The sequence below is a fragment of the Physeter macrocephalus genome, chromosome 2 (genome assembly GCF_002837175.3).
Source record: "Physeter macrocephalus isolate SW-GA chromosome 2, ASM283717v5, whole genome shotgun sequence".
NCBI classification, from domain to species: Eukaryota; Metazoa; Chordata; class Mammalia; order Artiodactyla; family Physeteridae; genus Physeter; species Physeter macrocephalus.
The window spans coordinates 12,806,297-12,821,586 of record NC_041215.1 but is presented as its reverse complement, the minus strand read 5'-3'; the positions used below and the strand labels follow the sequence as shown (position 1 = coordinate 12,821,586).

The following is a 15,290-nucleotide window of genomic DNA, read 5'->3' as shown; positions in this document are numbered from 1 at the left end:
TGAAAGTTGTCACCTTAAGCTTTTCCCTGCCTGTAATCTCCCAGATCTAACTGGTTAAAATAGACAAAGTCCCCCATTCATCTTCTCTTTGGCATTCTGGTTGTCTTTGTTGAAGTCATCTCCCTGGAATATTGAGATAATTGCCAACAGATCTGCTGTCCTAATCTCTCTCTTCTTTGAGTTAATTTAATTTAGCATTTACTGGGTATCAACTCAGAGCAGCCTAGCTCAAGGGTGAGCAAGTGGGGCTTATTCTGGAAGATGGGAAGATCTCACTGGTACAACATGAAGATGAAATAAGTGAACGAATGACCATGATGCAAAACACTTGCTATTTGGAGGGAACTGTGTGACATACCTGCAGATGAGGTAAGAGGTCCTCATACACCAGGCTAAAGAACTTGGATTTCACCCTGTAGGCTAGTGTTTCTCATGCTTTTTTGCCTGCAGCCCAGAGAAAGACGCACAAATCATGATTCACTCTGATAATTTCTGCTTTACTCTATTCTACAGGAAAAAGGTTGGGCTGTTGTTGGCAGATTCTCTCCTCAGCCAAACTGTAATCAGGTTTCCCTGATCATTTTTCAACTAGACCTGACTTTTGGGCTTCCATTCTTGCTCTGCATTGTCCAGTTTTAGCAAGAATCCTGCTAAGTCAGTTTAACCAGAAGTCCCCACCCTAGAGATTTCTGATTACCCTTGAGATCGCTGATCAGGTTCCTCATCACCAGCCGCCCCCCCCCCCCACCCCCGCCATCCCTCAGGTGATATCTGATCACCCTGGCCTGCCTTCAGCAAGAATCGCCTCAGGTCAGGTCACTTTAGCCTGAATGCCCCTTTACCCCTAATGTTTCCCCTTAGTAATATTCTATCCACTGACTCTCCCACCCTGCTCCTTGGCTACGAATTCCCACTTTTCCTTGTTGTATTTGGAGTTGAGCCCAATCACTCTCCCCCACTGCAAAACCTTGTTTCAGTGGTCCATACACCTATCCCAATAGTCCCCTGAATAAAGATTGCCTTGAAGCAGGAGATAGATGGGCTCCAGGCTAGACATTTACAACTGGCCTCCTGTTCACACTTCCTGGGGTGAGAAGAAGATGGGCTCCAGGCCAGACATTCATTATCAGCCCCCTGTTTACATTTCCTGAAGCAAGAGACAAACGGGCTCCAGGACTACATATTTATGACCGGACTCCTGTCTATATTTCGAGATCTGCACCTCGATATAAAAACCAGCAAGAGAAATAGGGTTAATAACCGGACATTGGACATTTTTATTGGCAGGGACAGAGTGGGACTAAACCCTGTTAAAAGATCAAGAGGTCGTACATTTCTCCATCCTGGGGGCAAGGGAAACATTGCACACGTGCAGAAAGGCTCCTTGCGGGTCAAAAAGGAGGGGGCACCACCCCATAATATGTGATGCTAAGGCCGTCCCATAGGCCTCTGGGCTGTAATCCATCTTGGAAAAACGTTGTGCACGCATGTTGGGGAGGGTCCTAAGGCAGGTCAGGTGTGGAAAAAGAAACCAGATAATTGGCCAAAGGTAAGCAAAGACCCGGAAGAACGGCCCTATATGAATGACTTAACCGCCTCTTTACTGCACTCCTCCTCATTAGGGAGGACGCCCACACCCTTTCTCTCGGGGTGTGCACCTCTGCCTTGCTTCTGTCTTAACTAAACAAACTTTCTCTGTGTGCTCTCCCACTTGTTGTTGTGCTATGTCTCTAATAATAAACTTTGTACCTGTTTTTACAGTTTTTGCCTCCGTGAGAAATGCATTTTTCACTGGGGGCAAGAGCCAGGGGGTGTGGTGGCCAGGATTCCTGATTTTCATCCAGGCTACCCAGGTTCCATTCTTGGGCAGGGAATTAAGATCTCGCTTCACGCGATCAGTCACCGCTGCCTCTCCAAGATCAGCCTTATTGTGCTTTAACTAGTGTCATGAATAATTTTTCTTTAACACTATCATAAGCTGTTATGGGTCTTTTAACAAAATGGAGTGTTGATGAATGGTTCTCATTAGGCTAAGGGGATCTTGACAGGTACTAGAGTTCGGTTAGTATTTTGAGGAAACCCAGGAGAGAGATGTGTGGGCTGCTGGCTTACTGACTTGACAAGAAAGTAGACAGTTACTAGTACAGGAGTTGAAGGCTGGAAAGTCGGCTGCCCCATAACTGTGATTGAATCCAGCCGCGGAAGGGGGGTCTTGTATGTCTCAGTCACCATTAGGTTGTGGAAACACATTGCCAGGTAAAAATTCTCTCCCAGATCTGTGGAATGTCTGGGAACAGAAACCTCTCGGTTTGTAGTAGCTTGCTGAGAGAGAGCATCCTAAAGCCCGTGTCGTGGGCTTTGGAAATAAGAAAGGTCTGGCTCCTAAACCTCATCCTGAATGCTAAGAGCCAGAATTCTGAACTGTAAGGTGGGCCCTGGGTCTGGCTCATGCTGGTAGCCTTCCTAGGGACTCCCCAGCTCTGCCACGAGGAAGGCTAATGGGACTTAACAAATGAGACAGATGTACCATCTAAAACCAACTTGATGTGAACATAGCTATCTTCCCTGTGGCTTGGATGATGCAGATTTCCCACTTTAAGAATAGATCATGTAAATGTTACTTTGTGTTCCTATTTTCTTTCTTTACATCATCTATTCTAGTTGAAAGGTTATCATCTACTTCTATCCTTAGCCTCACTTCCGAAAACATCTGCCTTTACCCCCCCGCCCCGACTACTTGGTATAATTTCTTTAAAAAGGTTGTTTGTTTGTTTTTGTTAAGAAAATTTCCGTGGTTTTATTGTATCATGAGGCATTGAAACATCTGAACAAATCAGTACATCTGGGCAGTGAAGCAGCAGCTTTCTCCTTCACTTCTTTGGGTTACTAAAACAACTTGTCAGTAGATTAAAAAAAAAAAAAAGACAACCTTTTGCATTAACTTGTCTTGCCAAGGCACGCGCTGGTACAACACAAACTTCTCCTGTCAGATGCAACTAGTCTAGCGTCCAAACATCATGCACAATACCTCAGTAGCAGCAGCGTACCGCGTTCACTCCCACCGCGGCCCTGCTCATTTCTGTATGGTATTCGGAGCATCTGGAGGAGTGTGAATAGTATCAGGAAGAGGAGGGAGGAGGAAGCAGCATGAGTGCCTGGCTGGGAGAGCGTTAGCCCAAGTCGTGCAGGGCAAGCCTGAACCTGTCATTGGTGCAAACCCAAGCATCAGTTGATGTTCTTTAATAGGAACATCTGGTGGAACCCCGTGGTAGGGTCTTCGCTTGCGTTGAGCTGGGCTACAACCATGCTGATGATGCAGCTATCTGGCACGGGCTGATGGTGCCGAGCCGTGATGCTGTGCTGGATTTTGTGGAATGGAAGCTAGACAATTTCTCCACAGTGGCAGCTTTCCTCTGAAACTGCTGTCCTTTCCAGGGAAGGCATGGCGCGTCGATATAAATTGCGCTTAGTTGGGTTCTGTCGTTATCAAATAACTGGTAGTAATGTTGAATGACGCTGGATACAATCTGCTCCCAAACTGGCTTGTCTCCCATTCTGGAGCATCACCGGTCTTGTTGAGACCCAAGGGGCTGCAACGATGGCGACAGCAACCCAGCGCGGTCTGTCTGTTCGTTTGTTTTAAAATTTACTTACTCTAGTAGCACAGAGCTAACACCCTGATACATCCTCAGAAATTATCCAGCATCAAACTCCTTAACTGAGTTGAAAAAGCCTGGAATAGTTAACAGCCGCATTTGAGGAATTTCTAGGGACACAACAAGTACATCTGACCCCTGATTTCCGGGACTCTTTACAGGGACCATTGCCTGGTCTCTCTGTTATTACAGAGCCTTCCCATTGCTGGAAGCCGGACACTCCAAGCCCTTGGACTTCTCCCTTGCTTTCTCCACTGAACCCTCCCGCCTTGCGTAATTCCTCCTACTCCCACCCCATCTCCACCGGTGGCCCCACGCCCGGGATCCAAGAGTTTCTGGGGGTCAGCCCCGCCGGTGCCACGTTCTCTGACGCAGGTGGTCGCGCCTTACAAAGGCCCTGAAGCCTAGGGAGGGGTGGGCTGGCCGCAAGGGAAGGTCTAGAACAGTGGTCTCTCTGTCGTCGCTCTTCGGGCTGGGAAGGCGAGGGTCGGGGAGGTGTGCCTCCTGCCAAGTACATAGGCGCCCGTGCGGGAAATTCTAAGGGTGGGCGCTGTACCTCAAACAGGCTACGCCGGCAGACGGCTGGACCCAGGAGCCGCCAGCCACTGTCGGTAACCACCGGTCACCAACTTTGGTTCCGGGACACCGCGGTAAGAAGGGCTCGCGCTGGCCCTATCACCCTTGGAGGGGTGACATTGCGGGGTCTTAGGTAGTTCCTCCCCTCTCCCATAGATGAATGGGAGAGGCCTCGGGGATGAATGTTTATTCCCAAATTGCCATGCAGATATTTGAAATCAGAATTAACCAGAATTTCAGTTCTCCCATTTCTAGGGCGAAAGGTTGTTCAAAGAAATTTAATAAGCAAATAGTTTTCCTAGGGAACCTTCTGAAAAAAGGAAGCGAACATGTTTTTGCCTCTCGATTGTTCCGATGCGTCGTTGATGGCAAATTGAATAATCGAGAAGAAAAGGCGTGGCACCGCGCTGGCTTTCCTGCACTGATGCTGTTGCGCAACTGCGTGGATTCCTCACATTCGCAAGTGAAAAAGAAAAGCTGGTCTCCCAGAGTTGAGAACCACTGCCTAAGGGCAAATCGCCCCCGGGGTCTGAGCTTCCATCTTCTCCTTCGACTACAGCTCCTCACCAGGTTTTGCAAATTTGCCTTCCCTCTCCTTACACTTCCACCGACATCTCTGATACCCAGCGCCTTTTGCACTCGTCTTTCCTACTGGTGACTTAAAACCAACAACAGAAAAAAGATCTGCGAGTTCAGTTTCTTTGGAGTGTTGTCCGCCCAGGTCCTGGGGGCTCAGCGATTGCCACTCAGAACGAGAACAGGGAGCCCTTTAAACCTGAAACCTCGCACCAAATTCTTTCCCAACAGGTCTTTAGACTGGTGTGTTTCACCCTGTGAGTTGTGCATGGCTTAATCAACGTAGTGGTCCAGTATTATTATTTTTTTAATGGAAGAGACCGGTGGAGATTAGATGCCAGAGCACATTGTTCTAGTTTTGGAAATGAGTCCATAGACTCTGGTATGTCTGAAATAGGGCTTTTGTTTTCTCAACATCTGCGAGAAGCAAGAATGAGGGGAGTATCCACCACCAAGAAACCACTGGTTACTTCATTACAGTTGCTATTTCCACAAGTTTATAGGTTCTTTTAGAGAACAAAAGGAGACAGCCCCACCTCCCAAATACTTTTGGTTTGGGGATTACTGGGAGTCTGGGAAGTCCTCAAAAGTAAACTCACAATCTATGTGTGAAAAGCCATTCAAGCACGTGTGTTTGAAATCTACCCTAAATAACCATAGATAAAGTGGAATTTGCATTTGAAAAGGGATCCAAATATACATTTAAAAGAGGAATCAGAGGAGTCCCGGCTTTATTGGGAACAACAAAGAGAAGCAGGACCTTGAGTGAGGAAAATGAAAGGAATTTTTTTGTTGTGTTGCTTTAACTTTTAGAACACTTGACAAAATTCTGATTATAGAGGGGGCTGCTTTTTCTTATCAGGCTATGTCAGGTAAGTATTGTTCCCTAAATTTTGTTCCCATTTTATACATACATGCATATTTACATACACATAAATACATATGTACTAGATACAATGTAAAATATATTTCTTTGGCTTTCAATTTTAAACATTGTGAGAGACAGTAACCATATTATTAGATTATGAGTTCTTAAAGAGCAGCCTTTGAAACTGTGTGTGTAATGAAAATCCTGACTCCCGGCTCCCTCCAAAACCTTCCAAATTGTAAGTACTAGGTGAAAGTCTTTCCAATCTGCATTTTAGCACCACTGGTCTGTCAGTGTTTCTCAAAGAGCAGGGAAGCCCGCCTACATCAAAACTACCTGGGGTATATGTATATATTGTGAAGTAAGTTTAGTTCACACAATTTTAGTTAAATCCATCACCACACAAAGTTACAGTTGTGTGTGTGAACTTTTTAAAAAAAATTTATTTATCTTATTTTATTTTTGGCTGCATTGGGTCTTCATTGCTGCACGCGGGGCTTTCTCTAGTTGCAGTGAGAGGGGGCTACGCTTCATTGCCATGCCCGGGCGGCTTCTCTTGTTGCGGAGCACAGACTCTAGATGCACAGTCTTCAGTAGTTGTGGCACGCGGGCTCAGTAGTTGTGGCTCACGGGCTCTAGAGCGCAGGCTCAGTAGTCGTGGCACATGGGCTTAGTTGCTCCACAGCATGTGGGATCTTCCCGGATCAGGGCTTGAACCCGTGTCCCCTGCAGTGGCGAATTCTCAACCACTGCGCCACCAGGGAAGCCCATGTGTGTGAACTTTTAAGATCTACTTTCTAAGCAACTTTCAAATATACGATACACTGTGGTTAACTACAGTCACCATGACGTACTTTACTACCCCAGGAAGTAAACTGGAAGTTTGTAACCTTTGGACCACCTTCACCCATTTCGCTTCCCTCACCCCCAACCATTGTTTTTTAATGTGGAACAAAAGGAAAATTCCCCAGGCAGGGCGGGGCTATAACGCCTGAAGCATCCCTGTCTGCCCAAACTCCAGGGGTGGCTTTAGAGTTTAGTTGGGGCCGGCGCGCCTCCTCTCTCTGCTGGAGAATGGGAAGGCAGAGATGCACCTCGGTACCCCCCGTAGTGGAGTGGGGCGTTTTAAGTTATGAACTTCCTCACAATGTCTGCTCCTATCGGCCACTCTTCTAAAATTAAAGTGGCTTTGCTGGCTCAAAGGTTGAAAAACACTTTTATAAAGTGTACTGCTGCGCGCCGCCTCCCAGGGGAGATCTTGGGGCTCCACCCTTTTTGGGTCTCCCTGGCCTGAGGCTGAGGAGTTACCTCCTTGCAGTCAGAGTCAAAACTTGTTCAGGGGAGTCCAGGACACGAGGCCCAGAGCCTGCCGGGAGCACACCCAGAGGTCCTGGAAGACAGGAGGGAATACAGTGACAAAGGCGCGATCCATTGTGCGGGGCGGATTCCAGGCCTTCGAAGCACCGCGGAGGTGTTCCGAGGACATCACATTCAAACTGCATCAGTTGGGAACATGCACTTTCGGTGAAAGGGTGACCCGTGGAGAGCCACAAGCTCTGGACATTTTAAAATACAAATTGCAAGATCATGCGTTTTCCTTCTCGAGTAGTCATAAATCTATTCCTTGCAACTCCGAGTTCAGCGGGCGTTGAATTTCTCTATCAGTTTCACTTTGCTGTAACCACCAGAGGGTGGAGAAGATGCTTCGGGCGGTTTGCGGGGTTTAAAATCATCCGTTGAGTCCAGCCCGTGGGCTAGAAAATTAGTGGGGGAGTGTTAACACCACGAAACCCGAGCTACCTTCGCAGAGCTAACCCGGCTGGTCGAATATGTATTGCTGGAAACGCGGAAGCAACTCTTAGGGGAGATGAGCGGCAGACGTCCGGGCATCCTCGTCCCGCGCATGCCAGCACCGGCTTCACGCTCACGCGGGTCCACTTGGGTGCCGCGCGCTCCACGCACAGGCCTCTAGACCAGCTCACTGCAGCGCCTGGACAGGGCTTCTTTTTTTTTTTTTTTCCTCTTGTCTTTGTTTGACTTAGAGGTACAGGACTGATTTCAGCTGAGCAAGTCCAAGGCCTCTTTCCTGCCTCTTGTGGAAACAGTTGGCTTCTCTTCACACCCATGTGAAAGGGATTCATCCCTGACTCTCCTCAGGTGACATTTGCTTTGCAGAAGCAAAGGAATGAAATGAAAAGGGCCTTTCGCCTCTTTCTTTTTCTTCGTCTTTCCCCCTTCTCCTCTCCCATGCTCCTCCCCCTTCTCCCCTTCCTCATAGTTCTCTTCCTCCTCCTACTTTTTCTCCTCCTCCCCTTCCTCTTCATCTTTCTCCTCTTCTAACTTCTTCGCACTGAATTTGGGATTTAAAAGTCCTTGGAGAGGAGTTCTGAAGGCCAGGATGGTATCAGTCTTGCTGACTTTGTCCAGTTTCATGATTTTTGTTTACAGTTGGTTGTAGCAATGTTGTTGGAAGGAAATAAACTACAAAACTTAAGTACATATTTGTGGTTTTGTACATAATACACACACACCCAAATGTGAATGTTCCCTCATCATATCGTTCTTCTCTATAATTGAGTATGCAACTTTCTAGATTTATCTTTATCTGTATTCAGATATTTTGGGGCATAGTTTTTATCCAGAATGTCTCTGTTCACAGCCTTGCAGGTCAAGGAGTGAACAAGGTATGCAGGTTTCCTGAATTTTTGCTGTTGTGTGTGTGTGTGTGTGTGTGTGTGTGTGTGTGTGTGTGTGTTTATCACCTGCATGGGAGATTTAAAAAAAATTATTTTACTTAAATTAGATCACAAGATACATATATTTGGCATGAAGCTTTCTTCATTTAGCAACATACTATGTGCACTGTGGATATGATATGAAATGATTCCTTATTCACGGCCTTCTGTTCTTTATTCTCTTTGTACAGGAAGCAGTTCTTCCCTGAGTACCCCTGTACATAAATCATGTGAATGTAAGTCAGCATTCCTTCAGGAGAGATACCTAGGAAGTGGAGTCACTACTTCAGAGGTTACTGCAAATTGTCCTTTCAATGCACACTTCCAGGATAATGTGTAAGCATACCCACTTGCCTGCGTTGTGGTCAATGATAGATTATGTCAGACTTTTAAAGTTCCTGCTAATCTAACAGAGAAATGGGTTCTTTTTGTTATAATTTGCATTACCTAATCACTGGGGGGACAAATATCTTTTTATATGGATAACCTTTTCTTTTGTATTTTTGCGGTATGCGGGCCTCTCACTGTTGTGGCCTCTCCCGTTGCGGAGCGCAGCCTCCGGACGCGCAGGCTCAGCGGCCAGGGCTCACGGGCGCAGCTGCTCCGCGGCATGTGGGATCCTCCCGGACCGGGGCACGAACCCGCGTCCCCTGCATTGGCAGGCGGACTCTCAACCACTGTGCCACCAGGGTGCAGCCAGCATCCAACATGACCTCTATTCCATCTTCTGCTGCTCACACCCTATGTGGCTCCCTCCCACATCCTACCAGGGTTGGTTTGTGAGACCAACAGCTTAAGGCAGAAGGGATGGTGTATCCCTTCCAGGATTAAGTTACAAAAGCTTTCATCTTGGTAGCTCCTTGCCCACTTGTGCTCTCTCCCTCTGTCTATCTCATCACTCTCATAGAAGTTGGGAAGCCAACTTTTATATCGTGAGCAGTCCTATGGGAAGGGCATTGTGGCCAGGAATTGAAGCCTCTTGCCAGCAGCTGAGTGCCAGCTTGGAAGTGGATCCTGTAAACCCAGGCAAGGCTCAGAGCCTAGCTACTGTCTGAATCTTTTTTTTAAAATTTATTTTATTTATTTATTCTTGGCTGCGTCGGGTCTTCGTTGCTGTGAGCGGGCTTTCTCTAGTTGCAGCGAGCGGGGGCTACTCTTCTGCGGGCCTCTCATTGCGGTGGCTTCTCTTGTGGAGCACGGGCTCTAGGCACGTGGGCTTCAGTAGTTGTGGCTCAGCGGGCTCAGTAGTTGTGGCTCTTGGGCTCTAGAGTGCAGGTCAGCGGTTGTGGCGCATGGGATTAGTTGCTCCGCGGCATGTGGGATCTTCCAGGGCTCAAACCTGTGTCCCCTGCATTGGCAAGTGGATTCTTAACCACTGCGCCATGAGGGAAGCCCCTACTGTCTGAGTCTTAAATGCAGCCTCCGGAGAGACCCTGAGCCAGAACCACCCACCAAACCATGCCCACATCCCTGACCCACAGACACTGAGACTACAATTGTTTGTTGTTTTAAGCAACTTGTTATACACATGGCAACAGATAAATAATAAAATGTCTTATTTGCTTCTTTATTTTTAAGAGCACTTTACACATTTTGGATATTAATAATTTATTATATAAAATGAGAATCTTGGGTCTACCCCAGTGGTTCAGTGGTTAAAACTCCACGCTCCCAATGCAGGGGGCCTGGGTTCAATCCCTGGTCAGGGAACTCGATCCCACATGTTGCAACTAAAAGATCCTGCATGCCGCAACTCAGACCTGGTGCAGCCGAATAAATAAATGAATAAATAAATATAGAAAAATAAAATGAGAATCTTTTCACAAATATATAATTCATCATTTATCTTAAAAATTTTTTTTTCCGTTATAGGTTATTATAAGGTATTGAGTATAGTTCCCTGTGCTCTGCAGTAGGTCATTGTTGGTTATCTATATTATATATAGTAGTGTGTTTATGTTAATCCCAAGCTCCTGATTTATCCCTCCTCTCCCTTTCCCTTTGGTAACCATTAGGTTTGTTTTCTATGTCTATGAGTCTGTTTCTGTTTTGTAAATAATTTTTTACTATTTTTTAGATTCTACATATAAGTGACATCATAATAGTTGTCCTTCTCTGTATGACTTACTTCACCTGGTATGATAATCTCTAGGTCCATCCAGGTTGCTGCAAATGGCATTATTTCATTCTTTTTTTGTGGCTGAATAATACTCCATTGTGTATATATATACATATATATATATATATATGTATATATATACCTCATTTTCTTTATCCCTTCATTTGTCAAGGGACATTTACATTGCTTTCATGTCTTGGCTACTGTAAATAGTGCTGCTGTGCATGTATCTTTTTAAATTAGAGTTTTCTTCTTTTCCAGATATATGCCCAGGAGTGGGATTGCAGGATATAGAGTAACTCTATTTTTAGTTTTCTAAGGAACCTCCATACTGTTTTCCATAATGGCTGCACCTATTTACATTCCCACCAGTAGTGTAGGATTCTGTTTTCTCCACACCCTCTCCAGCATTTATTATTTGTAGACTTTTTGAAAATAGCCATTTTGACTGGAGTGAGTTGACACTTCATTGTAGTTTTGATTTGCATTTCTCTAATAATTAGAGATCTTGAGCATCTTTTCATGTTCCTGTTGGCCATCTGTATGTCTTCTTTGGAGAAATCTCTATTTAGGTCTTCTGCCCAATTTTTGATTGGGTTGTTTGTTTTCTTGTATTGAGTTGTAATAGCTGTTGGTATATTTTGGAAATTAAGTCCTTGTTGGTCACATCATTTGCAAATATTTTCTCCCAGTCCATAGATTTTCTTTTCATTTTATTCATGGTTTCCTTTGCTGTGCAAAAGCTTATAAATCTGATTAAGTCCCATTTGTTTATTTTTGCTTTTATTTCTATTGCTTTGGAAGACAGACCTAAGAAAACATTGCTATGATGTATGTCAGAGAATGTTTTGCCTATGTTCTCTTCTAGGATTTTCATGGTGTCATGTCTTATATTTTAAGTTTGTAAGCCATTTTGAGTTTATTTTTGTATATGGTATGAAGGAATGTTGTAAGTTCCTTGATTTACAAGGGGCAGTCCAGCTTTCCCAACACCACTTGCTGAAGAGACTGTCTTTTCTCCATTGTATACTCTTGCCTCCTTTGTCAAAGATTAATTGATCATAGGTGTGTGGGTTAATTTCTGGGCTCCCTCTTCTGTTCCATTGAGCTGTATGTTGTTTTTGTGCCAGTACCATGCTGTTTTGATTACTGTAGCTTTGTAGTATTGTCTGAAGTCTGAAAGGGTTATGCATCCAGTTTTGATCTTTTTTCTCAAGATTGCTTTGGCAATTCTGGGTCTTTTCTGGTTTCACACAAATTTTAGGATTGCTTGTTCTAGTTCTGTGAAAAATGTCATGGGTAATTTCATAGTGATTGCATTAAGCCTGTAGATTGCTTAGGGTAGTATGGCCATTTTAACAATAATAATTCTTCCATTCCAAGAGCGTGGGGTATCTTTCCATTTCCTTGAATCATCTTTGATTTTCTTTATCAATGTTTTATAGTTCTCAGCATATAAATCTTATTTGCTTCTTTATTTTCAGGAGCCCTTTACACATTTTGGATAGTAATAATTTATTATATAAAATGAGAATCTTTTCACAAATATATCCTTCATCATTTTTCTTTTAACTTTATATATAGCATCTTTTGTCAAATGCAAGATTTAGAATCAAGGAAATATGAAGCTGAGTTTTGCTAAGTGACTGGGGGTATAAACATTTTAAATTGAAGTAGGGAGAGAATATTATAAAATTGAAGAAGATTCTTTGATGTACTGGGAAACAGTGACCAAGAACCTTGAGATAGGTCCACATTCAGGCCTGGGACTCAGACAAGAGCAGTTTAGGGGAGTGTTGAGAGCAAAGGATTTGGGGCTGCACAACTTTAGTTTTTTGGCTGCACTGCGTGGCATGTGGGGATCTTAGTTCCCTGACCAGGGATTGAACCCACACCCCCTGCATTGGAAGTGCAGAGTCTTAACTACTGGACCGCCAGGGAAGTGCCTGTGGGGCTGCACAACTTTCAGATCAGCTCAGCTGCCACCTCCCATGGTGTGATCTTTTTTAAAAAAAAAAAAAATTTATTTATTTATTTATTTATTTTATTTTTGGCTGCATCAGGTCTTAGTTGCTGCACGCAGGATCTTTATTGTGGTGCTTGGGCTTCTCTCTAGTTGTGGCACACAGGCTCTGTAGTTGTGGTGCATGGGCTCTCTAGTTGTGGCCCACATGCTCATTAGTTGTGGCATGGGCTTAGTTGCCCTGCAGCATGTGGGATCTTAGTTCCCCAACCAGGGGTCAAACACACCACATCCCTTCCATTGGAAGGCAGATTCTTAGCCACTGAACCACGAGGGAAGTCCCTCCTATGGTGTGATCTTGTGCACTAATGTAACTTCACTGGAGCTCAGTTTCCTCAAATGATAGTAATCATAGTTAGTTCTCACCCTATAGGGTTATTGTAGGAGTAAGGAGTAAAACATTTAATAGATGAGTTATTATATAATGTAATAATATCTACTAATGTACAATACTTCTAGGTTATAGAATAGTACATTTTATATAGCATATGTGTGATTATATAGGCACTATACTATAATTTAGAATACAGTCTACAATATATACAGAACCATTTCTTAAATATAACACACTGTAGTACGAGCTATGATTATTATCTAAACTTCAGTTCCCTCATTAATAGAATAAGGATGTTGGTAATAAGAAATATATATTTGGTCTTTGTCCCTAGTTCCTGACACAGAATTTCTAAAATCCTTGATACTTCCTGAGTGATATGCATGAGAGAGTATATTTTTTAATTCAAATAAGCCCCTTTCAACCATACCTGCGTTTATACTTATTTGAACTTATTTGAACTCAAGTTGGGCTCCTAGGTAGCTTCAGGATGGGGACTGGTTGCCACAGGAACCAATAATTGTGATTAGAGGGTTGGAACCTTCAGCCCCACTGCCCAACCTCCCAGGAGGTGAGAGGGACTGGAGATTGAGTTCCGTCACCAATGGCCAATGATTTAATCAACCATGCCTGTGTGATGGAACCTCCATAAAAAAACCCCTAAATGGTGGGGTTCAGAGAGCTTACAGGTTGGTGAGCATATGGAGGTACTAGGAGGGTGGTGTGCTTGGAGAGGGCATGGAAACTCACCCCCACCCCATACCTTGTCCTATGTGTCTCTTCCATTTGGTTGTTACTGAGTTATATCCTTTATAAAAAACTAGTAAATACTTTCCTAAGTTCTGTGAGTCATTCTAGCAAATTATCTACCTTTTATTTTTTATTTTATTGAAGTATAGTTCATTTACAATGTTGTGTGAATTTCTACTATACATCAAAGTGATTCAGTTATACATATATATGTATATATATATTTTTAATATTCTTTTCCATTATGATTTATCACAGGTTATTGAATATACTTTCCTGTGCTATACAGTAGGACCTTGTTGTTTATCCATTCTGTATGTAATAGTTTGCATCTCTAGCAAATTATTGAAACTGAGTTGGGGAGTGGGCATGGTAACCCTTGCATTTATAGCTGGTTGGTCAGAAGTACCCGTGACAACCTGGATGTCTGATTGGCATATGTAGTGAGGTCAGTCTTGTGGGACTGAGCCCTTAACTTGTGAGATTTGACACTAATTCTGGGTAGATAGTATCAGAATTGAGTTGTAGGACACCCAATTAGAGTCCAGACATTTGCAGAATCAGTTGTTGGGTAGAGGAAATCCCCACACATTTTGTGTCATGAGTGTGAGCAAAAATAGTTCAGAGGGTTAAATAGGGTGATGTCAGCAAAATGTTTTGCGCAGTCCTGGCACAAGATTTTCAGTGTTGATTACCTTGAAATTGCTGAGGAAAAAGAAATTGAGTCCTTTTAAGCTAATGCATATAATCAAACAGAAGTTGATTGTGTACTTACTATTTGCAAAACTTGCTTCTGACCCCTGGGAGAAGAAGATGAGGAGGCAACCATGTGTAAGATGGACTTTGAATGTGATTTAAAAAAAAATATATGTCTACTTTATTATACGGTATTATTTTGGAATGTGCTTTTTTTTAAAATTTTTTATAAATTTATTTATTTATTTTTGGCTGCATTGGGTCTTCGTTGCTGTGCGTGGGCTTTCCCTAGTTGTGGCGAGTGGGGGGCTACTCTTCATTGCAGTGGGAGGGCTTCTCATTGCGGTGGCTTCTCTTATTGGGGAGCACAGGCTCTAGGTGCGTGGGCTTCAATAGTTGTGGCTCGCGGGCTCTAGAGCGCAGGCTCGGTAGTTGTGGCGCACGGGCTTAGTTGCTCCACGGCATGTGAGATCTTCCCGGATCAGGGCTCGAACCTGTGTCCCCTGCATTGGCAGGAAGATTCTTAACCATTGCGCCACCAGGGAAGCGCTGAATGCGCTTTTAATAGTTAGAAATAAAGGAAACTAGTAACACAACATTGTAAATCAAATATATGCCAATAAAATTTTTTTAAAAAAGCCATTGGCACACCTACTTAAAAAAAGAAAGAAAGAAAGGAAACTAGAGAAAATTGGGGGAGCATGAGAGTCTGACCATTAATTTCTTCCTTCTCTTCCTCATTTTCCTCTGGGTTATTCCAGGGGTGTCCAAGGTTCAGCCTTTCTGAGGTATGCCGTGGAGTGTGTTTGTGATAGAGGTGAAAGTTGGACAGTGTTGGAGGGAGGGGATTGTAGGGCCATGGTTCTCCCATGGTGCGCTGGAGACACGGGCCATGCAGGCAAAACTTTGTCTCAGTGAGTTTGGACTGCTGTAACAAGGTACCACAGGCCGGGCAGG

General features: G+C 44.1%; 1 pseudogene; it reads right to left on the bottom strand.

The window, feature by feature from the left end:
- Positions 1-3,170: 3,170 nt before the first annotated feature.
- Positions 3,171-3,559, bottom strand: LOC102991352 (nuclear transport factor 2-like; annotated as a pseudogene).
- Positions 3,560-15,290: the final 11,731 nt, after the last annotated feature.